The sequence below is a fragment of the Podarcis cretensis genome, assembly GCF_951804945.1.
Source record: "Podarcis cretensis genome assembly, chromosome: 2".
Classification (NCBI taxonomy): domain Eukaryota; kingdom Metazoa; phylum Chordata; class Lepidosauria; order Squamata; family Lacertidae; genus Podarcis; species Podarcis cretensis.
In genome coordinates, this window is record NC_137171.1 from 5,780,608 (window position 1) to 5,789,226 (window position 8,619).

General features: G+C 47.3%; 1 long non-coding RNA gene across 1 annotated transcript; it reads left to right on the forward strand.

Annotated features, from left to right (window-relative positions):
- Positions 1-413: 413 nt before the first annotated feature.
- Positions 414-8,619, forward strand: LOC307210791. The gene is made up of 3 exons (XR_013836117.1): positions 414-720; positions 5,501-5,598; positions 8,292-8,619. It is a non-coding gene; the product is annotated as an uncharacterized lncRNA (long non-coding RNA).

An 8,619-nucleotide genomic window follows, 5' to 3' on the forward strand; every position in this document is an offset into this window, starting at 1 on the left:
CCGGAGCGCTGCGATGTATTCACTCGCTGACTCTTGCATTTGTTGCTCTCTGTGCGCAAAGTCGTAGCAGCGGTGGTTCTTAGTTGGCTGAGGCGCAAGGTGTCTTGTCATAGCCTGTGTCAGCTCATCGAAAGTGCATGCCTCTATGTCCCTGAGTGTCATCAGATCTTCCAATAGAGTGATGGCGGAAGGGACTTCCCAGCACTGTCAGTAGCACATCCACCTTGTCTGCCTCCCTAGTGAAGCCTTGTAGTCGGACATAGCTCCTTATTCGGCAGAGCCACTGCGGCCATTCCGCAGGATGGCTCATATTGAAGTCTAGTGGCGGCCGACTATGCCTGGTAGCAATCCTCGGATCTGGAGCAGTCGCTTGTGCAATTGTGGGTGGTTTTGAAGACGCAGCACGTGCAGGGTCTCGTTTCCAGGACTATTTGCTGAGTCCAGCGTGACAGTGAGGTCGCGCTTACTGCGAGGTGGCAGGTGACGGTGCTGCGGTGTGGTCTTAGGCCTCTGGCAGCCGGCGGGAAGTCATCAACATCCCATCCTCATCGCCAGTTGGCAGTTGAAAGAGCATGCGCTTACTTGCCATTAGAACGTTCGTCTACCAACGCTTATACGATTGGTTAGAACGCGGCTTGTAACATAAAATGTGTTAAACCCAATACATAACACACTGAAAGCAAAGGAAACAATGCAAAATCTCTTGAGTTCCATAAGAAGGTAAGAAGAGCCTGCTGGATAAGGCCAGTGGCCCATCTAGTCCAACAGATGCCTGTGGAAAACCTGCAAACAGGATCCGATCTCAAGAGCCTCTCCGACAGCTGACCTTCAGAAACATTTGCCTCTAAGTGTGGACTCTGAGCACAGTTGTCGTGACTAGTAGCCCTCAATAGCCCTCTCCTCCATGAATTTGTCTCGCTCGCTCTTAAAGCCATCTAGTTTGGTGGCCATCACTGCCTCCTGGGGGACCAAGTACCATAGCTGAACTGAGTACTGCTTGAAGAAGTGCCTTCCTTCTTTTTATCTGTCCTTCAACGTTCAGTTGCATTAGATGTCCACGAGTTCCAGTGCTTTTTATCTCTAGCACTTTCTTGAAAGCCTGGCCTGGTATGTGGCAATGGCAGCTCTCTTGCCATCTATCCCATTAGTGTCTATTCCAAGGGTGCCTAACCTGAAACCCTCCCGAATACGTTGGCTTCAAACTCCCATCAGTCCCACCCAGCATAGTTAACTGCAGAGATGACGAGAGTTGTGGTTCAGCAAATTCTGGAGAGCCACAGGTTCCTCATCCCTGGTTTATTCTGAGTGGCAGTGGCTTTTCAGGGTCTCGGGCCCAGAGAGGTCTTCTCACATTGCCTGCTCCCCCCACAAAGATCCTCTTAAATTGAGATCCCAGGGACCTGTGGTCTTCTGAACGTTGCAAGCATGTGCTCTACCACTGTGCTCACTGTGGATGAGACTGCGCTCTCTGGTCATGTGCCATCCCAGCCAGGTGTGAATGAGACCAGAAGTGACATACCATACATCTCTGTTCTTTTCCTTTATAGTGGAAGCTCTGTAGTGCGGCAAACTGATTTCAGGGGAAATGTTTTGCTGTTACTTCCATCTTCTCACTGAGGGAGACCAGGCAGGGAACTATGGCTGAGAGACAGCCTGGCTTGTGAGCAGTATATATGGAATGAAGCCCACAGAGGAGGGAGCAGGGGGAACCCTAAGGAACCAAGAAGTCTCTCATGCTGGCCAGTCAATTCCTCCCAAACCTTTGTCTCTCATCCATTAGCACACAGAACAGTCATCGTATTAAGTTTCAGTAACCCTCAGGGCCTTGAACTTTTGCCCTTGTGCACAAAGGCTAGGTTTCTGAGGACTAGGTTGGGTATAGCTCTGGAAGCAATTGCATGGCATTGAGCAGTGTGATCTGAAGTCATCTATCTGCCTTTCCCTCATGCCTGTCACTTGGTCAGCGAAGAGGCATTTGCAAAACACAAGTGAGTATGATGCCCAATGTTGGCAATATATTGTGTGACTGAAGAATCTTTAAGTTCAAATGTGTGAAAATGCATACAAAGCAGGAGGGTTATATATGCCACATGGGTGGTTTTCAATCAACTGGGCATAGGCTGAAGGCATATGGTGCACGCAGCAAACTGCTGAGGTTAAGTTCTGAGTCTAGTCAGTGCCTGGATGACAGACTTAACTGGGAATCCTGTGTGAATGCCATTTTGAGTTCCACGGAAGAGAGGAGGATATAGTAACTGGGACCTGGGGGAAAATTGCAGTGTGGAGTTGAGGTTGCCTGCCAGCTAGTCACACTCTTTCCCTTGAAACTCCAATATCCCCCAAAATTATATTAGTTTATTTTTGGATTTTCGGGTTTACAAACAACAACAAAGAGAACAATTAAGATACTGTACAGTGGTACCTCGGGTTAAGTACTTAATTCGTTCCAGAGGTCCGTACTTAACCTGAAACTGTTCTTAACCTGAAGCACCACTTTAGCTAGTGGGGCCTCCTGCTGCCGCTGCGCTGCCAGAGCACGATTTCTGTTCTCATCCTGAAGCAAAGTTCTTAACCTGAAGCACTATTTCTGGGTTAGCAGAGTCTGTAACCTGAAGCATCTGTAACCTGAGGTACCACTGTATAATCAATGAATCCCCTTTGACTTCCCTCCTCCCCTTTTGTGGATCCTTATTTTATTTTAGTTTTTTGAATAAATTTTTATTAGGATTTTTTTTAAAGGTTACAGAAAAAAAAAGAAAATATAAATCAAAACAGAACAATCAAAAAAGAAAAAAAAAGAACAATACATAAAAAACAAACGTCATCCAAAAACAAACAAAAAAACAGAGGGGGGGGAAACAAGTCAAGCCTTTACATCACTTGCTTTCATTCGCTTACTTCCTTGACCTCCTCGCACCTCCCATTTTTGTATTCTAGTTCAATTAGATATTTCAGCAAATCCTTTCCAGCTTTGTTTTTATCTTAATAATTTATCTTAAATACTGTGATTTTACATTCTCTTCTTTCACCAATTCATTTTTGCTTAATCCTTTATATCTTTTCTGCTAAAACCACATAATTTTATTCCAACATCTTTCTAACATTCCTTAATTTTACAATATTTCTAAAGATAAACTTTAAATTTTTTCCAATCTTCTTCCACCGACTCTTCTCCTTGGTCTCGGATTCTGCCAGTCATCTCAGCCAGTTCCATGTAGTCCATCACCTTCATCTGCCATTCTTCCCGGGTGGGTAGATCTTGTGTTTTCCAATACTTTGCGATAAGTATTCTTGCTGCTGTTGTGGCGTACATAAAGAAAGTTCTATCCTCCTTTAGCACCAATTGGCCGACCATGCCCAAGAGAAAGGCCTCTGGTTTCTTCTGGAAGGTATATTTAAATACCTTTTTCATTTCATTATAGATCATCTCCCAAAAGGTCTTAATCTTTCGGCATGTCCACCAAAGGTGAAAGAATGTACCTTCAATCTCTTTACATTTCCAACATTTATTATCGGGCAAGTGATAAATTTTTGCAAGCTTGACTGGTGTCATGTACCACCTGTAAATCATTTTCATTATATTCTCTCTTAAGGCATTACATGCCGTAAACTTCATACCTGTGGTCCATAACTGTTCCCAGTCAGCCATCATAATGTTATGTCCAACATATTGTGCCCATTTAATCATAACAGATTTAACCGTTTCATCCTGTGTATTCCATTTCAACAGCAAGTTATACATTCTTGACAAATTCTTAGTTTTAGGATCTAACAATTCTGTTTCCAATTTTGATTTTTCCACCTGAAAACCAATTTTCTTATCCAAATTATATGTCTCCCTTATTTGATAATAATGGAGCCAGTCTCGTACTTTGTTTTTTAATTTGTCAAAACTCTGCAGTTTTAATCTGTCTCCTTCTTGTTCCAAAATTTCCCAATATTTTGGCCAATTTGCCTCCATATTGAGTTTTTTCAGAGCCTTAGCTTCCATTGGTGACAACCACCTTGGGGTTTTATTTTCAAACAAGTCCTTATATCTTATCCAGACATCAAACAGTGCTTTCCTGACAATATGGTTTTTAAACACTTTATGTGCTTTGACCTTGTCATACCACAAATATGCATGCCCCCTTTTGTGGGTCCTTATGCCAACATTTTCTCCTGCATCACGTCTGTTACTCGGGTGGTGCTCCAGTTTGCCCAGGGGAGAAGCAACTTGGATGAGGAGAAAGCCATGAAGAAAGTGTGATGGCCACAACCCAGAGCCAGGTGTAAACTTTTCTGTCATGTAGAATCAACCCTACAGTTGCACCAGCACACATGTGCGCTGTGGGGTGGGGTAGGGAGACCGAACACAGCCAACACATATGTTACAAAGAGAAGTGGGAATAGAGTCACACTTGCTTGGCATCTAAATGGAGTCCCGCTATTTAGATTGTGTGTCCCCAGCCAGTGATAAAATATTTCTATGTGTGCTGCCTCCTGCTTGAAAAGTTTAGGGATCAGTCCTTGGGTGGTTTTGAAAGTCTAAGCAAATGAAATAAGAACGTGCATTTCCCCCCCAGATAAGAGTACAAAGTTGTGCATTTGAGACGGGCTGCACAACTCGGTGGCCGAACACTTATTTTTCATGCAGAATACCTCAACCTCTGGCATCTCTAGGTGGGGCTGAAACCTTGGAGAGCCTCTGATAGCCATTATGTAGGATCTGCAGCCCTTGGGTGAGGGGCCACTGACATCAGGAATCTTGAGTGCTCTGGGCGCAAGCCACAAAATGGCTGCCATTAGGTTGGCTGGCCGGGCATAATACAAAATGGCTGCCACACCTAAAAGAGCAGAAAAAGAGACGGGCCGGCATTGTGCGACTGCCCCATCAGTGGAGAGAAAGCACCTGCATCAGACACTGCCATGCCCCCCTCCCATAGAGAAGCCCTTTGCTCTTCTCCATTCAAAGGGGGGGTAGGTGTCCAATTCTGGCCTCCAGTGTAATGTAAGATGCTTAAGGGTCTGTAGTTCGATGTAGGAGAGGCCGAGCCAGCAAAAGAGGTACTACTGAGCAGGAAGAACAAGTAGCTTCTTGTGTGTGGTGGATTTTTGAGGGGGTATATTGTTTTGCATGAGGTACTGGCAGGCACACTGGCACCTCCAGGCTCCACGCTGCCATGTTGGCATGAAGCGGCTTCATGTAATTAGTATGCCCCCCCCCCCCCGAAGCCACACTGCTGCCCTGCCTTCCCCTACATGGAGCATGGGCACCCAGAGCCAGAGAATCTACACATGCCACTGGCTGCCTATACCTGCAGAGCACTGGCTACATGCATAGGTGCCCTGTTCTCAGAGGCCCCCCTCCAGCTGTGAATGTCAGAGGGCAGAACCAGGAGACATGGCGGGGTGTAGCCTCATTGCCCATTCGGCACATCTGAAGAGAGGCTTCTCTCTCCGGCGTATCACGTGGAGTGTGAATCCTGGGAAAGCCGTGTTCTTTCTTTATGTTCCACAGTTCGCTATCTGACAGGCCGTGAGCCAGATTTGCTAAGGAAACAATTTCACCTGATCTGTTGTAACTCTACTACCCCCTTTTAATCCAGTCACGAAAAGGTAATTGCTTCCATTTTTCATGTGAAAGAAAACTGCCACCAAAAGCTTTCATTTAAATCATGCTTCTCTTTTCGGGTTCTCTTACGTCATGCTCCCTGCTGGTTGCTACTCGGTATTTTATTATAGTCTAACTGCTGCAGAAGAAGAAAACAATCCAGGGTTGGAATCGGAGGTTAGCATCACTGGCAGGACCGGCCCTACTGTTAGGGCAGAGCAAAGCAACCTCAGGCAACAAGTGCTGGGCAGTAGTAGTTTGGTGTGGGAGGGCAGAGTTATGTGTGCCATGTGGCCTGCCCTGTGCCCCCTCACCTAGTCCTGCAGGTGCAGTGGTGGCAGCCAGTGCTGAAGTGAGATTCAGCTGCCAGTCTTGACAGCTTCTGGGCAAGGAATGACAGGGCAGGGTGTCGTGCCCTGCTTTGTCTCGGGCGGCAAAATGTATTGGACTGGCCCGGATTACTGGGCACTGGCATGAGGCCCACACCCCACCCAGTGGGCCTGCTGCCAACCCCTGGAACCTCCAAGCCCTTCGCCTTGCTATCACCTGCCCCCTCTGAACACGGGAGCTATGACAAGCGAGAAGGAGCAACAAGAACAGCAGCATCCTTCTCCATTTGCCCTGCGCTCCCCCTCTGGGTGGAGGTGCAAAGTGGGCTTGGAGGAAGAAGGGAAACGGATGGATGGAGGGCTCATCTTGCACAAGCGCCATCCAATACCTGGAGACAACACTGGCACAGCCTTGGTCATTCCCATTCTGCGTACAGCTCCGAACAGGCTGGCGCTATGCTGAAGTCTCAGGAGTAGGACTGAATGGTGATAATGGACGAGAGCAGAGGAGCCCGTGGTGCACTTGGGGCTGCCTGTCACTGTGGCCACAGAGCTTGCCAGTCTCAGCACCCAATCCTGCTGCACCGGTGGAGAAGCCATTGCTCTTTGGCATCATGGAGGAGAAGGGGAGCAAGCTGACAACATTGACAGGGGGAGACAGAGTGCCTTTCCTCCCTCCCCCCCCTACCCCCAGCCTGAGCTGGAGCCTGCCTCTGGTTTCTCACCAGTTCTGGGCTCATCCATCTTGCATTGTCTCTGGGCAGAGGAGGGGGAAGCGCCCATAATCCCATTAAGTGCCGCCAGCCCATCTTCGGCTCATCACAGCAACCAGGGCTGGTATGTCAATATGGAGGGGGCAGCCAGAGCCCTGGAATGACAATGGGGGCAGCAACACAGCAGGGGAAATAGCTGGCATGCCTATCCCGTCACCGGGGGCACCCAGCCTGCCTTCTGGAGGCACCGTTCCAGATGCCGCAAAGCCGTGGTCTCTGAGGGCGGGGCAAGTTAGCTGGCAGGGGTGTGGGGCTACAGTATTCGGATGACGCAGGCTGCCAACTTTTTAGCTGGCCACCAAAGCTGTGCTGCTCAGAGCAGCTTGATATGCACAGATCACTGTCTCCACATGGTCTGGGATGCTTCCTTGCTGGGCTTCTGCTTATCAAGTTGAAAGAGTCCAAGAGCAGGCCGAGCTGTTCTCTCTTTACTCTTCCTTCCCTCCTCCCTCCCTCCCTTCCTTCCATCCCCCCCAGGCATGACTGGAAGAGCAGTAGGTTTTAAGTAAGGATCCTGGGATCCCTGGTGGGGGAGGAGTGTATTTGTGGGAATGCCTGAACGCCAGTTATCCTCACCCATCTGGCATGGGGAGTATGGCTTTGACAATGCCTGGAAGCCAACAGGCCTGTGTGTTTTGTAAAAGGATGGGTTACAACACAGGTAACCCATCTGACACAACTACTTGAATTTGGGCGTGTGTGCATTGCACACCTGGTAGACTGCAACCTTTGATAGTTCATAAGGAGTTTTTCCCAAGGGGGCAAAAATGCTCTAGGGCTGCAGAGTGCCCTTCAAATGCAGCCAGATGAAGTCAATAAAGCACAGTGAGCTAGTTCCTTGTGATTCATGCTGGATGCATTCCAGTGGGAAGACAGACCTGTTTTGACAGGGACCGTGATGGCTAGAGGGAAGGGACGTCACTTAGGCCTTTAGATTGAATAACCTCGGGGTGCTTATTTTCCGGGGTGGGGTGGGGTGGGGTGTGGAAAGTGGATTTGTGATGTTTTGCTGCCACACAGTGGTGACAGCATTGTACTGCACCTTTGCAAAATCTGCATTTTGTAATTTATAAGAATTTTGTAATTTATAAGAATGCCTCTGATCTGCCACTATTTAGCTTTGTTGCTTAGTCGTGTCCGACTCTTCGTGACCCCATGGACCAGAGCACGCCAGGCACCCCTTCAACTTTAAAGGCACATCCAAACTGGTGTGGGAGTGTGTGTGTGTTTTCCTGCAACATGTCATTGACACAATAATAATGCATTAATGGTGGATATATATTAGAATGTCCACACATTGTTCTGTGTAATTAGTTGCTCTACAAAGCTTCCCCAATGCCACTGCATTAATGTGATACAGAGGGGCACTCTTGCACAACAAAAGCAGGTCCCAAAAAATAAAAATGATCTCTGGACATTTGTGCTATAAAAAAGGTTACATGATTTCAGCAGGAAGCTACAGGATGTGCACCAATGAGAGGCAAAGGAGTATGTCAGCCCCAAAACTTCCCCAGGCACAGACTGTATTGAAAGTGGGATCATGTATAACCATCATAATATTATTATCATAAATGAACGGATAGTTATTTCATCTAGCTCCATACTGCTAATACTGAGTGACAGCAGCAGTCCAGGATTTCAGACAGGATCTCTTCCATTCCTACCTCGAGATGTCAAGGACTGAACTTGGGATCTTCTGAATGCAAAATGTACTCTACCACTGAGGTATGTGCCTAGGTCACATGTGCTTGCAAACACAGATTTATTGTTCTCCTCCCATGCCCCTCTGTACATTTTCAAATGTACACTTAAACATTTTAAGCCGCCCAAATAGATTCAAAATCATGGGACGTCGCTCCAGTTGAATCAATATAGTTCTGAGCAAGCTTGTGCAAACAAGAGTCACTAGGATCAGTTTTGGACA